The 14,586-nt window shown below is 33.5% G+C and overlaps 1 long non-coding RNA gene across 1 annotated transcript; it reads left to right on the forward strand.

Annotated features, from left to right (window-relative positions):
• Window positions 1–565: 565 nt before the first annotated feature.
• Window positions 566–4,562, forward strand: LOC123659093. Its single transcript, XR_006743975.1, has 3 exons — window positions 566–832; window positions 4,246–4,249; window positions 4,552–4,562. It is a non-coding gene; the product is annotated as an uncharacterized LOC123659093 (long non-coding RNA).
• Window positions 4,563–14,586: the final 10,024 nt, after the last annotated feature.

Consider the following 14,586-nt stretch of genomic DNA (forward strand, 5'->3'; position numbering starts at 1 on the left):
GGCTTTCTTCCATTGCTATCTTTCGCAATTCTAATCACAACCTTTCCTTTTCTCTTCGTGGAATTTTTTTCCCTTTCCATGAATTCCAGTAAAGCTGCGAACTGTTCTGGGCTTGCTCAAGATCTATATTCCATCATATAAACCACTTAATTTTTAAGATTTTATTTTATTTTATTTAGGACAACAAACAATTGCATAATAAAAGTTTATCAGCGCCGTTATCCACATATAATATTATATACATGGCAGTACAATATTTCTGAAAATGTAAATTACAATTTAAGAGAAAAGAGAAAATGAATAAAATTAATGAACATGACAGCTAACGAAACGATAAGAACAAGTCCTAACCAATTCTTAAAATTAAAATTGCAAAGATTTAACACCTAATATTCTTCCAAGATATTTTTCATTCCTATTCAGAATCATGTTATCATAACATTTCGAGTTTTTCTAGACACAGTAATGTTTAAAATTAACACTGTGATATAATAATAATAAACCAAATATAAGAACTTTACCTTATTTCGGTTACGCATAAAACAATAAGTTAATAACAATTTCTTCTTCAGGATTAATGGCTTTCAATAGTTCTAATAACAATTTATAATTTTATGTATTACGACGTTGTGACTTTGACGTTAGTTTGACGCTCGTAAAAACGCTCATCATAGACTAAAGTATTAGTTTTTTCTAAAAGATGTTGTAGAATGAGCGTTTGACTCAGTCGTGTCAACTTGGCTACCAATTTAAAATGACTTACGCCGAGCCGTCAACGATTGTAGAAAGACGTTCGATACGAAACGTTTGTAACTTGGCTAGGCCTTCTGATGTTGACAAACAATAGACTGCATTATAAACAGTTGCCGTTAATACTAAGCAGTTCATATACAACTCCACAGTAGGAAATCTGTAAGGGCTGTATGTCACGGTTTTAAGTAAGGACCTTTGGGCTCTCTCAACTAATATCATATAGGATTTAGAGGCAGCTCTCCAAACAAATCACGCAATAGCTTAAAATAGATTGTACTAAAGCATAATAAGCGCTACGCAAAATATCAAGATAAACTACATCTTATAACTGCTGTGTAATTACGGCAGTAAAGAATATAGCCACCTCCTATCTTCCCGTGGGTTTCGTAAGAGGCCACTAAGAGTTTACACAGTTCCACTACCACCTTGAAACTTAAAAAGCCGACCGATGGCGGGATAACCATCCAACTGCTTGCTTTGAAATACAAAGACCGAAGACAGGCAGCAGCGTCTTAGTGCAACAACAACAGCGTCCCTGCGGTCACAAACCCGTCTGCCCAGCGTGATAACTATGAGCAAAATACGTGAGTGCACGCCATTTTGGCGTGAACTTAGGGAGCACTACGTCCAGCAGTGGATTGCGATAGGCTAAGGTGATTAAACTACATCTTTTTTTTTCTATTAAGATAAGATTATACAATATTTAATACCTATTCGAGCAATTCTTGTATATATATATATATATATATATATATATATATATATATATATATATATATTATGCTATGCTTAATCTCGGAAACGGCTCCAACAATTTTCATGAAATTTAGTGTGCAGAGTATTGAAGGGGCGATAAATCGATCTAGCTAAGATTAATTTTTAGAAAATGTCGTTACCCGTATTTTCAGGCAATCAAAATTGGCTATAATATTATTAGAATAGACAAGTAAATTTCGCCGTCAATATAATGTTATAATAGTTCAGGCGGGAAATCGAATGGTCACGAAAAGAGATGGACAAGGTTCAAATCCACATGTGTCTAGATCAGATTTTTTCCCTTTTTTTCCAATTGCACTGGTGTTTTTCTTTTTAAATAACCAGTTTATTATATATATATATTTTTATTATTATATCAGCAAGAGCGAAAAATATCATGCATATTTCTTCAGTATATAATTCGTATTTAAATAAAATTTTCAAAAAAACACAATTTACCAAAAGAAGAAAGCCTAGCTAAGCTCGGTCATCGAGGTACTATGATAAAATGCAGTAGTGTTGAAATTTGTTATTACTGGCGGATCTACTGATCGGTGATAAATCTGCAATGAAATATTTGACAGCTTAATTCAGATTAATAATAAAAGTAAATTTGAAGATTTTTACGAAGAATATTTCCTTCGAGAGTAAACTGAAGCACAAGACGGGCAAGATATATAGTCAGCGGTGGAATTTTAATAAAGATCCTTAATGAATCTCGACGAGCTCATTTTAAAATAACTCTCGCCGTGCACCGACGACATCCTCAATTTTATCGCTTTGTAACTTAAGAAATAACTACGTAACGGACATAATGTGTATAATATCTATTATATATAATGTAATTAAGCTTTCTTACTTTTACTAGACACACCCACGGCGTCAACCGCAATTAAGTCTTACTTAAATACATTTTCATATAAATAATAGAAGTTACTACTATGTTAAGCATTTTAATTTAATGAATACAATATTTCTTTTTGTATTAAGTTGATTTGATACGTTGAGAAAAGAATACTATATATATATACACAGAATCTTAATCTCGGAATCGGCTCCAACGATTTTCATAAAATTTTGTATATAGGAGGTTTCGGGGCAGATAAATCCATCTAGCTAGGATTCATTTTTAGAAAATGTCGTTTTATCCCTGTTTTTAGGGAGTGAAAAAATATCGTTAGAATACGACGGTAAATTTTGCATCTGTCAATTCAGTTGCAATAAGCTCGCTCGGTGGGAAATCGGCCGGTCGGGATCAACCGAGGGAAGATCATGGTTCAAATCTCCATGTCCCTGATCAATTATTTTTTCTTTTTTTTTTCTAATTGCACTCGTTATTTTTTATTTAAATAGGCAGTTCTTATTTTTTATGATTATGTCGTTAAAATCAAAAAATATTATTTATATTTTACCATTATTATTTTTTAATTATTTTTTATTTTTTATATTTATTTGTATTTTTTATTACTGTCGGTAAAAAAAAATATTATTCAGATTTTATAAATATGTAATTCGTATTTAAATATGATTTCTATAAAAAACACGATTTGTCGGAGCGCCTATCAGTTTTTGTGAAGCAATTACTCTCAATCTAGTAATTGTGTATTTTGTACCCATTTTTAATTATTCGTCATTTTTTATTTTTATTTTGCGTTAATTCATTATTAATAATGGTGTTTGCAGGCAAACGAAAAAAAAATCTATTTCAATTACATCGACAAGTAATACAATGTAGGTACACGAAAAAATAATCAAGAAATACGCATTATCAAATATTACTCCAAAAGCTGTAATCAGATCTCGATGAAATATGACCACATGATAAATATCGACTTTCGATTAAGTTAAAAATCATCAAAATCGGTACACCCAGTAAAAAGTTATGCGGATTTTCGAGAGTGTCCCTCAATTTCTCTGGGATCCCATCATCAGATCCTGGTGTCCTTATCATGGTACCACAACAGGGATATGTCCTAATCAAAATATTTTCATAAGCGACGAAGTTATCCCCGAAAATAAATTATATATATATATATATATATATATATACATATATATCGAAGTCGGTTAAAAAATACTTCATCCAAACCGGCAGCGAATCATTTTAACTCTCTCTTCTACTACTAATCCTTTACGATTTATTAAAAATACCGAGCTGAGCTCGGTCACCCAGGTACTTATAGTTTAGTTAAATGATCGTGATACATATATGAAAAATAGTCGATAATGCTAAATAATAATTTACCTCAGCTTTAATTTATGCCATACGGAAAAAATAGTGGTAACAATAATAAAATTATAACGATAGCTCTATTTAAGAAGAAGTATATTTATTTCATATTTATTTTGTACTTACCTAATACGAAAACAAAACAAAAACCTTATTTCAAATTAATCAAATTACAAGATCAATTTAATCATTTTTGGTTCACTTCTTTATTAATAATGTATACCCAAAACATTCGTAACAGCAGCGGGTATATATGTGTACCTGTAAACTAATTAAAATGTAAATGTAGACCGCCCGTCCTATGTCACTCCTAATTACCTATTTACTTAATTTATTTATGTGAAATAACGAGATAATTACAAACTTGATTACAATCGTATGGTGTAATAGCACAAAAAGCTTCCTGTTTAGATTCTAATCCAATGAAGTTAATTGATTTGACAGAAGTGATATGGGCTTAATGTGTTACAATCTAATTAAAAGTTATGCGTCTAAAATATCATCAGTACAGTCTATCGAAAGCCTTATCCAGCCTTCACCGGCAATCTTACGTAGATCGTCAGTTCAGAGGGCTGGAGGCTGCTAATTCTGCCTTTGCCAACATATGATCTCTACTTCAGCGGCTATCGTTTCCTCTCGGAACACAGGAGAACGCCACGACACCGCCACTTCAACTTACTAATTCTGTGGGCTATGTCGCTTACTTGCGTTTTCTTGCAGATAATCTCATTGGTTAAAATAAATTTTTATAGTATAATAATATAAATATAATTTTCTATGGCATGTTGACTGATTTTAAGCTTGTGGACTAGTCTCTTTGTCAGTGTCTACGTCTCGGACCGTATGTATGTATGTTAAAACAAGAAAGACGTGTTAAGACGTTTTGTCTTCAAGCATTGAGGAATCTTCGAAGACGAAGCCTACCAAACGCCGAACAGTGCAACCGAATCTTCCTATCAGCTTCCTTTTCAGAGTTATTTCGGCCTAATTTAATCGTGTTGCCTAGGCAGACATAATCCTAAACAACTTCGAGAAGGGTATCATTGATACTCTTCCCGAATCATGATATCGGTCTCAGTACGACTTGGTTGTTGAACATATCTTTCGTTTTTTAAAAATCCATATCGAGACCAATTCGTCGGGAGGCCTCCTACCATTTGGTCTAGCTCCTCTAATATCTCCGCAAAGATGACAATATCGTAGGTGAAACGATGGTAAGAAATGTATTCGCCGTTGATGTTGATGCCTCGTCCCCCTTAATTCAAAGTCTTAAAGACATCCTTCAGCGCACTGGTAAACAGTATTGGTGATATTATATCTCCCTATCACTCTGCGATGAAGGAAAACAGTTCTTATTCGCTGGTCCTAGATATGGACGGTCGTCGTCGCCGCTTGGTACCTCGATTTATCGCCAGTCGATATAACATTTCTATAGAGAACCCAGGACAGTCCAGGTCTCGACAAAGTCGAAGGCTTTCTCGTAATACACAAATGCCATTACATAGTGGATGATTATATTCTTCTGTCTTTTGTATAATCTATCGAACAGTATAGATATGGTCTATGGTTCTGTCTAAAAATATATAGTTTTATTATTTTGTATTCCATTCTTTAAAAATGCAACTCTTAATTTTAATTTTTTATTAAGATTTATATAAGACATTCATCATCATCATTACAGCCTATACAGTCCACTGCTGGACATAGGCCTCCACAAGTTTACGCCAAAAATAACGTGAACTCATGTGTTTTGCCCATAGTCACCACGCTGGGCAGGCGGGTTGGTGACCGCAGTACTGGCTTTTTTCGCACCGAAGACGCTGCTGCCCGTCTTCGGCCTGTGTATTTCAAAGCCAGCAGTTGGATGGTTATCCCGCCATCGGTCGGCTTCTTAAGTTCCAAGGTGGTTGTGGAACCTTGTTATCCCTTAGTCGCCTCTTACGACACCCACGGGAAGAGAGGGGGTGGCTAAATTCTTTAGTGCCGTAGCCACACAGCACATAAGACATTACCTAATAATTATTTTAAACGAACTTTGGATTCACCAATCATTGTTTTAGAATATAATATTCAAGAATTTATCCGACAAAATTAATATTCGAGCTAGTTCTGTAATATGCATGTTCGATTTCTATAAGAACTTTGTTAACTTGACGACGCGTTGGCGCAACGGTCACAGCACTGGTTTGTTACTGTTGCGCTGGCGGTTACGAGTTCGAGCCCCGCACGTGACAAAAAATTGTATTGGCTATAAAGATGTTTGCCGTATTCTAGGTGTTTGTACAGTCCTTGTGGGTGGACTCCCCACCGTGTCTGGGAGAGCACGCTAACCGTTGGTCCCGGTTGTTAACATGCGCGCCTGATAGCGATCGTTACTCATAGTAAGGAATATATCCGCCAACCCGCAATGGAGTTGCGTGGATTATTTGTTCTAATTCATCTCCTACATGGGGAAAGAGGCATATGTCCAGCAGTGGGGTATTATAGGCTAAAGCATAATTTTATTATACCTACCTAAAATTATGTGCTTAGTAATATTAAAAGAACAAATTTTATCCAATAATTTATGTGAAAAAAAAATTAATATCTTTCATAAATTAAACTCATCAAGTAATCATTAAATGGACATCAATTTCAATTCTACTTATCTATTTACTACGGACATATCTATTAACACCTAATTTTTAAAATATTACCTATTTGTGAACGAGAAAAATCTAGCTTAGATACTAAGGTATCTTGGAAATGTGCTACGTTTCATGCAACGTTAAACATTTATTACCGAGTCCAGTGTACGATGAAATAATAGGTAGGATTATAAAATCCTATGAAAACGGAGACCTAAGTAAAAATCGTGACTGTGATCAGAATTATAAAAATATCATGTATTTTACCGTTTCACTAAGAACATTAAAATTAAATTTTCTAGTGCTTTTTTGGTTTTGGTTATCATAATATTTGAAACTACTGAATCTAATTCAATCATTCTTTCACCGTTAAAAACCTACAATATCTAGTACTTTGCATACATACAAATATTTCAATTTTTTTTTTCTGTCGTAATGGATCTCACCACTGTTGAATGATAATCTTGTAATGCCCTTACTAAATAAAACAATAGTTACTCTTGGTAGGAACATTATCCACTAAAGTGAGTGCGTGTTAAAGCTCCTAGGTCTGGTCTTATAGGGTAAAACCGGGATAGATGCCTCACTTTTTGAAATAGCCTACTAATTTTAAAAATATGATTTTTATACGAATAATTTTTATTAATGTAGCTAGCTCAATCCTTTATGTTGAATTATGACTATTTTTTTTCAACCTAGCCAATGCAGATTAAGCAGAAATTAGCTTTTCGTGAACCCTTTTTTTTGAGGATAGATGCCTACCTATATGGATAGTTGCCCCACCATGAAAATAGTGAGTAGGATAGATGCCCTTTAAACCGTGTAAACGAAAAACCCAAACCAAATGTTAGGTTAGGTTAGTTCTACTCCTAAAACATCGATCGTCTCCAAGAAATATGGTCCATAGCAATGAAAAAATTTTGTGTTTTTTTATACTTTTAATTGTTATAATTAGAATATTATTTTTATATCACACAGATTACTATACCTAATTAAATTTTTGGAGCTTTTGTTTAAATAAAATATAAATTCTTAAGTTTCAACATGATATATATATATATATATATATATAAATTAAATTAATATATATATATATATTAATTTTACAAGCATTTATTCATCATCATCTTCCTGCCTGCCACTTATGTAGGGTCGGCACAACATGTTTTCCTCTTCCATTCCTCTCTATTATTCGTCACTTCAGTGTTTACTCCTTTCTTTCTCATATCCTCATTCACACAATCCATCCATCGCTTTTTCGGTCTGCCGATCGCTCTTCGTCCTTCGACATTCATCCCTAACATTCTTTTACCAACATAGCGTTCATCCCTCCTCATTACATGCCCATACCACGCTAACCTATTGCTCCTCATTTTCTCTGTCACGGGTGCTACTTTCAAACTTCCTCTTATATACTCATTTCTAATCCGATCTTTCCTCGTTACTCCACACATCCATCTTAGCATTCTCATCTCGGCTGCGTGCACTCTTCTTTCATCCGTCACTTTTGTTGCCCAACATTCTGATCCATACATTACGACAGGTCTTATGATCGTTTTATAGATTTTACCCTTAAGTTTAAGGGGCATTCGTGGATCACAAGCTGTTCCAGAGACCTGTCGCCATTTCATCCATCCCGCATTTATTCTATTTTTCACGTCACGGTCTATGTTGCCGTCATTTTGTATTAATGACCCAAGGTACCGGAAGTCGGAGCGGACTGGTAGGGATACACCATCCAAGGAAATATGGGAAAAACCGGACAAACCGCTGAAATTGCAGGATAAGTGCTCGGTTTTAGATCTACTTATTCTCAATCCCGCGCCCTCCAGTCTTTCCTGCCATTTTCCCAGTCTGCTCTGTACCTCAAGAGCATTATATCCGACAAGAACAACGTCGTCAGCAAACAGCATACACCAGGGTGCTTCCTCCTGTATGTCTGATGTTAGAACATCCATTACTAGGAGGAATAAATACGGGCTTAAAGCCGACCCCTGGTGCAAACCTACAGCCACATTGAACTTGCCAGTTACTCCGGCTTCGGACCGGACCTGGGTGCTAGCTCTATCATACATCACCTGAACAAGTCGTACATACTTCTCTGGCACTCCTTTCCCTTTCATAGCCCACCACAGAACCTTACGGGGGACCCTATCGTATGTCTTTTCCAGATCCACGAACACCATATGTAAGTCTTTTTGTGCGAGTCGATATTTTTCGCAGAGTTGGCGGAGTGCAAATATGGCGTCCGTAGTTCCCCGGCCCGGCATAAATCCAAATTGGTTCTGTGTGACTTCACATTCTTCTCTCGTTCGTCGCGCTATCACTTTCTCCCATATCTACAAGCATTTATTCAACAAAGTATAAATTCTTAATTGTTGGTCTAAAATATTCATATCAAGTGTCAACATGCACATTGCACAATCATACTTTCTCATCGAAAGCTGACTGTAGGTTTTCTATAGTCCAAGAACATACTCGAGCTCGCATTTCTTCCTTTCTTTTATATTTTCGTGGCATAGTTCTGCTAGAATCAGTAAAACATCCAAACATAAATATACGTAAATACATAAAAAATATAACAGACAAAAAAAAATTATACATATAAACTTACAGTTTTTTTTTTTTTTTTTTACAAGTGATATCCATCCACGGGCTTATGAACCCATGTCCTTTTTTATTCTAAAAACATACAATTTTTATTTTTATTTTTTTTTCTATTTCAAGATAGGCGTTACTATAAAATACTCTGTATATGGTGAATGAAGGGATAGATGCCCCTAAGGGCACCTATACCTCAAAAAATCAGGGCAACTATCCTTTGTGATTGGGATAGATGCCCACGTATTTTTTAAATAAATTATAAACAAAATAGCATCTATTTACAACTAAATGCAGACTCAATGACCCAGTATATAGACGTGATAAAAAATATAACGGAATTTATTATTATTTATAAAATTATACAACCTTAAATACTAACCTTTAAAACTTTGACGTGTTTGTAAATTTCGCCACGGAGAAAATTACACACACGATCCAAACGCGTCCTTGCCACACGAATATCTGTGGATATCTGAGGTACGGGGTGACTTCGACTCCTACTTATGCGATTAATTTTTATTTGTGAGTTCGGGATGTTAGGTTTTTAGAACATGAGGCATCTATCCCACTGCGGCATCTCTCCCGGTTTTACCATATATTCTTATGAGTACACTGAAAGTGATAAATAGGATGTTTAGTTGCTTACAGTTGATAATCCAAAAAGAACATAATAATAGAACAGCCACATCTGTTATATCAAGATGACTGAAAACAAGTATCATCTATTGCAGTATTGCTAAAAAAATGTTTAATACCATACTTAAAATCTTTTAAATGTTTTAATTAAACTATTTAAATAAATGCGTGAAAACAATCGATTACGTAATGCATACGCTGTCAATTTCGAATCCTAATTTAATACAAACAAGTTCTATGCGTGCAATTCAACAAAAAATAAATTTATTTTTTGTGTGTATAAAACAGTTAATCTTTTTATACAAAACCTCTGACCCTTTTAGACCCTTTTCAACAAGAACGTCTAAAAGTATTTATGCCAACTGAGCTACATGTTATCAGTTGATTTCCATAGAATAGTGGCCTTTGATAACTATTTTATTAATTTTATAAGTATAGCCCGTTTTATTGCACGTTTGTAGAGCTTGTGGACTAGTCCTTTGTTTTGTTGTTAGGATCACTATATTATTCGCTGTTGTTCGCTGTTGATGTTTATACCTAGCCTTTCCCACTCCATCAGATTAAACACGTCTTCCAGTGCAGCGGTAAACAGTTTCGAGGATATAATATCAACTTGTCGTACTTCGTGACACGTCGTGTAGTCGCTGTGAGAATTTGAAACTTACAAAAGATCTCCAAAATGCGACCCTGTTATAAAATCCGTTCTTAGTGGATATTTTCTAACTATTATTTACCTCCCTGCCAAATTTCAACGATTTTATACATATATTTAGATACGTATGTATAGATTCTTAAGAATCGTTGTAGTCTAATCTAACAAACATTTTATTTGATCAAACAAAAACAAAAGTAAATTAAATTATTATGAATTCAAATTGTTCGTCGCTTGTTATAATAAGAATTTTTTAAAGCATTTAATCAAATTAATTTCAATATTCTTCCCTTCTAAGAAATATTAAATCGCTCGCCAAAAAGAACGAGGAAAACTAAATTATTTTAATTGAAATTACAAATTTAGAAATTAAGTATTCATTGGTATGTTTATTGTTGTTTTAGCTTATTATTATTATTTTCATTTCAAAGCTTGTTACTTTATTCTATGATAATTTAAGAGATAAAAAATTGCTGGCAATCATGAAACAGTTTCAAAACCTATGTTTGAATTTTGCCTAATTCAGTAGCGTAGACGGGGTGGTTGCTATGCCCCGGGCGTCACATGAATGGGGGCGGCAAAATCACCACAATTGTTACCATCAACACACACAACGTGTTCAGATTAATATCTATCACTATACCAGCAATATACTCGGCAAGTTATTAAAATTTTTGTAAAAATGGCAAGCATTTTTCATTCAAACTCCTAGTACATAACCTCCATGTTAAGAGCTATGCAATTTTTAAGTTTTATGAAAAAAATTACTAAACTGGTATTTACAGGCAACTTGACTAAATTTAGATAGTTTTTGTAATCTTTTTTAAGAAATCTCAACTATTTTTATCAATATATCAGTTTCTTAGACTCGTTAGCCATTGAATAACAACAAATTTAACTCCCGAAATACTAGCAGTAGTGTCCCAGCAGAGGCGGATTTACTAGTAGGATGAGTAGGTTGGAGCAAAGAGCGGCAAATTTTTGGGGCGGCAAAAGCCAGGTTATTATTATTGGCAGCTAGTATTTGATTCGTCGTTTGGATCATTCCCTTCTGTCGTCAGTTATATTTGAAACAACGTTATTCCTTATAGTTCAAAAGAAAAAAAAATAGGTATTATTTTAACCAAAATATGACCTGGAATTCATAAATTATGGAAGTTCGGGTGTACACATCCTGTCATCTCTACTATTTACTGTTCAATCCAATGACGACTTGCTATTTAAAAGAGCGCTTTGAATTACTATCAAATACTCACGACAGCTCTTTTCGATCGGATAGAAATCTTATTGTTAAAAGTCCTTCTCATGCTTCTTCTTTTTATACTAACTCTTTAAATGTCTAAGCTGTGTGGTTATTATATTCTTTACCCTTAAATATAGGTGTATACCGTAGCGTGCATTCCATATAGGCAGAAAGGCACTGTCTATCTTGTCATTTTACTAAAAATGATATATAAAACATGAACATTACATATTTTTGAATACATATTTTTGAAAAAGACATAAATCATAATTCAATTTAAATCCGCTTCAAAAAAATCCGCCTTCATATATGCAATATCAGCGCTTCGTGCGCATCGACGACGGGCCTTTTATGAAACTTCTGCCTATAATCGCTTAACAAATGTTAGCAATGACAGTAAGACATTATATAATCCTACAATTTTATAATGTCGCGCGCATCATATGGAATACGAACAAAGTATTGTGTTTTTAACATTGGTCGGTTTAACAACGAAATTAGGCACAGCCTAAGAATAACCTGTCAAATTAAATTGTCTCGAACTCGATACTGTTTGTACTAATCATTATGATTTTTGACACGGTCGCATAATCGCATCCGACGAATCATTCCACAGAGTAATATTATGACAATTCACTTTGAAATTTTCGTTTGTACGTTTTTGTTATTATTGAAAATATTAATATATTAGTGATGAATAAGTTTACTTGTGAAATATGTAACGGAGATGTGTGTTTGATGAAAGTAAATAAGTGCATCCAAATTCAACACGTTTGATTTTACGGCTAAATTAAAAATTCTTCAGGCGTATCGATTTAACATATAAATAACAATGACGTTATAATTTTTCATATATTAACAAATTAACAAGTAAGTACTTTCATTAAGCATACAATTTCGTAACTAATTAATAGTGTTATCAATGATTTCCTATGTTTGACACAAACGAAATTATCAGAGTGCCAGCCTTATGAGGTCACAGTCTATCCAGTAACTGATTTGTTTGATAAGTATCAGTTGGTTGCTGTACGTGTATTTGTATGCCTGCACTATAAGTATAAATGCACTTTACGTGTCCAATAATTTACTTTTCTGATCTTGAAATTATCTAAAAGCCTCTATTCCAACAAAATTGAAATAAATTAGGAAAAAATTGCGGGAAACTAGGTGCAGTGTGGCTGTTCATATTTTTTCTAACTGCTTACCCTGTTTAAAATCTTTATGCACGCCACTGGGTGTATATAATCACGAGACACTTTTAAAAGTTGCTTAAAGAAACACTATTTAAATTCATGAGTCACTTTATAAGTTTATAAATTCATTTACTGCAAATGTACTCGTATATCACTGTCGAAGACTTTAGCCGTTTCTTCCTCCCTTCTGTCTGCTGGCAAACGAAAAAAAAAACCGACTTCAATTGCATCGACAAGTAATAGAACGTAGGTAGACGAAAAAATATCCAAGTAAATACTCCAAAAGTTGTAATCAGATCTCGATGAAATTTAAATGTGACCACATAATAATCAGCTTTCGATTAAATTAAAAATCATAAAAAAGGATTACCCGGTAAAAAGTTATGCGGATTTTCGAGGGTTTCTGTAGCTTAGCGCAGTATAATATAATTACTATGTAAAAATTATCTTTAACTTACTTATTTTTATGAATATTAAATTTAATTCCAGATAATGAAATTCGCAGCGAACAAACTATACGGTCAAAGTCCAAACAAAATCACAGACGCAGCTTAAACTGTAATAAAAATTCTGTCATAAAATGGTACAGCTTCGCATCCTTACAATATCCTTTACATATATTTTGCAACTTTTAGAAAATTTTATCCGCATTACGAACTGTGAGAGAATCTCGTTCTGTCGAGTTTTTAAGCTGGTTATATGTTTGGAACTCATTTTAACTTCTATAGCAGATAAGCAGAAAGGGCTTCTCACTGTACGTTATCCTTGATCATTGCCTTAAAATTGGACTTCTTATACTTAAGACTAATGGATTTTTTTTGTTTCTTTCATATATGTATACAGAAATAGAAATATATATAATCGATACGAATCATCTACTTTTGGTTTTTGTTGCTTTAGACTAACTAAGTGTCTTATTTTCTCTAAATGAAGAACAAATATTTTATACAAATATTGATTTACTGTTTTAAGAAAATAGTGGCGAAAAAATGTATTCAAAATTGAAAACAGTAACGAGTATAGTCGCCATGCACATAATTCAGAGCAAAAAGGTGAAGACATCCTGGTGTCTTCACATGATTCTTACAAAGAGGATTTAATATGTGAGCCTCATTTAAATACCAAAATTGTTAATATCCAGATGACGTGCCTTTGCTTTACATAAAACCTGATAAATGTACCTAAAGTGATAAAACTACCCATTGGAAAGTTTTAGAACCCACACGAAATATTCCACATTCGCTGATCTGTATCACAATATGCATATATATATATATATATATATATATATATATATACATAATATTATATATAAGTAAATACTATTAAGTATATATTAATATAATATATTAAATATATTATATTTAATTAAAAAAAAATCTTTTATGAAATACCTAATAAAAACCCCCATTTTTACAATAAATCTACTATGGTATTTTTAATCCGGTAGCGACAGTCCGCATTAGATTATGGGGCTCGCTTCCCGCCAAGTTAACGATAAACATAACATAAAAATCTTGTTTAAATTTCATTTTTAATTTAATATAAAAAAAAATACTATACAAAGACTGCAGCGTGTCTTTTTTCAAATCGCTCGATGAAAAATTTTTAGGGTCCAAAGACATTCCGGTTCATCGTGACCATCTAATAACGATTGTTGCTCTCAGTATAAAAATTATCTGTCATTCTACAATGTAAAAGTGTGGCGAGTCAAATTTCTCAACCATCCTCGTATAGATTTAAAAAGGAGGCCTCTATCCAGCCACTCTATTTAAGGGTGTTATTTTGTTATAAAGTTACTAGCTGACCCGGCAAACGTTGTCTTGCCGCTAAACGCTATTAATAAAAAGGGGTTGGTGGTAGAAGAGTGAAAATTTAGTGTTGTATGTAAA

Source organism: Melitaea cinxia, chromosome 13 (assembly GCF_905220565.1).
Source record: "Melitaea cinxia chromosome 13, ilMelCinx1.1, whole genome shotgun sequence".
In the NCBI taxonomy this organism is placed as follows: domain Eukaryota; kingdom Metazoa; phylum Arthropoda; class Insecta; order Lepidoptera; family Nymphalidae; genus Melitaea; species Melitaea cinxia.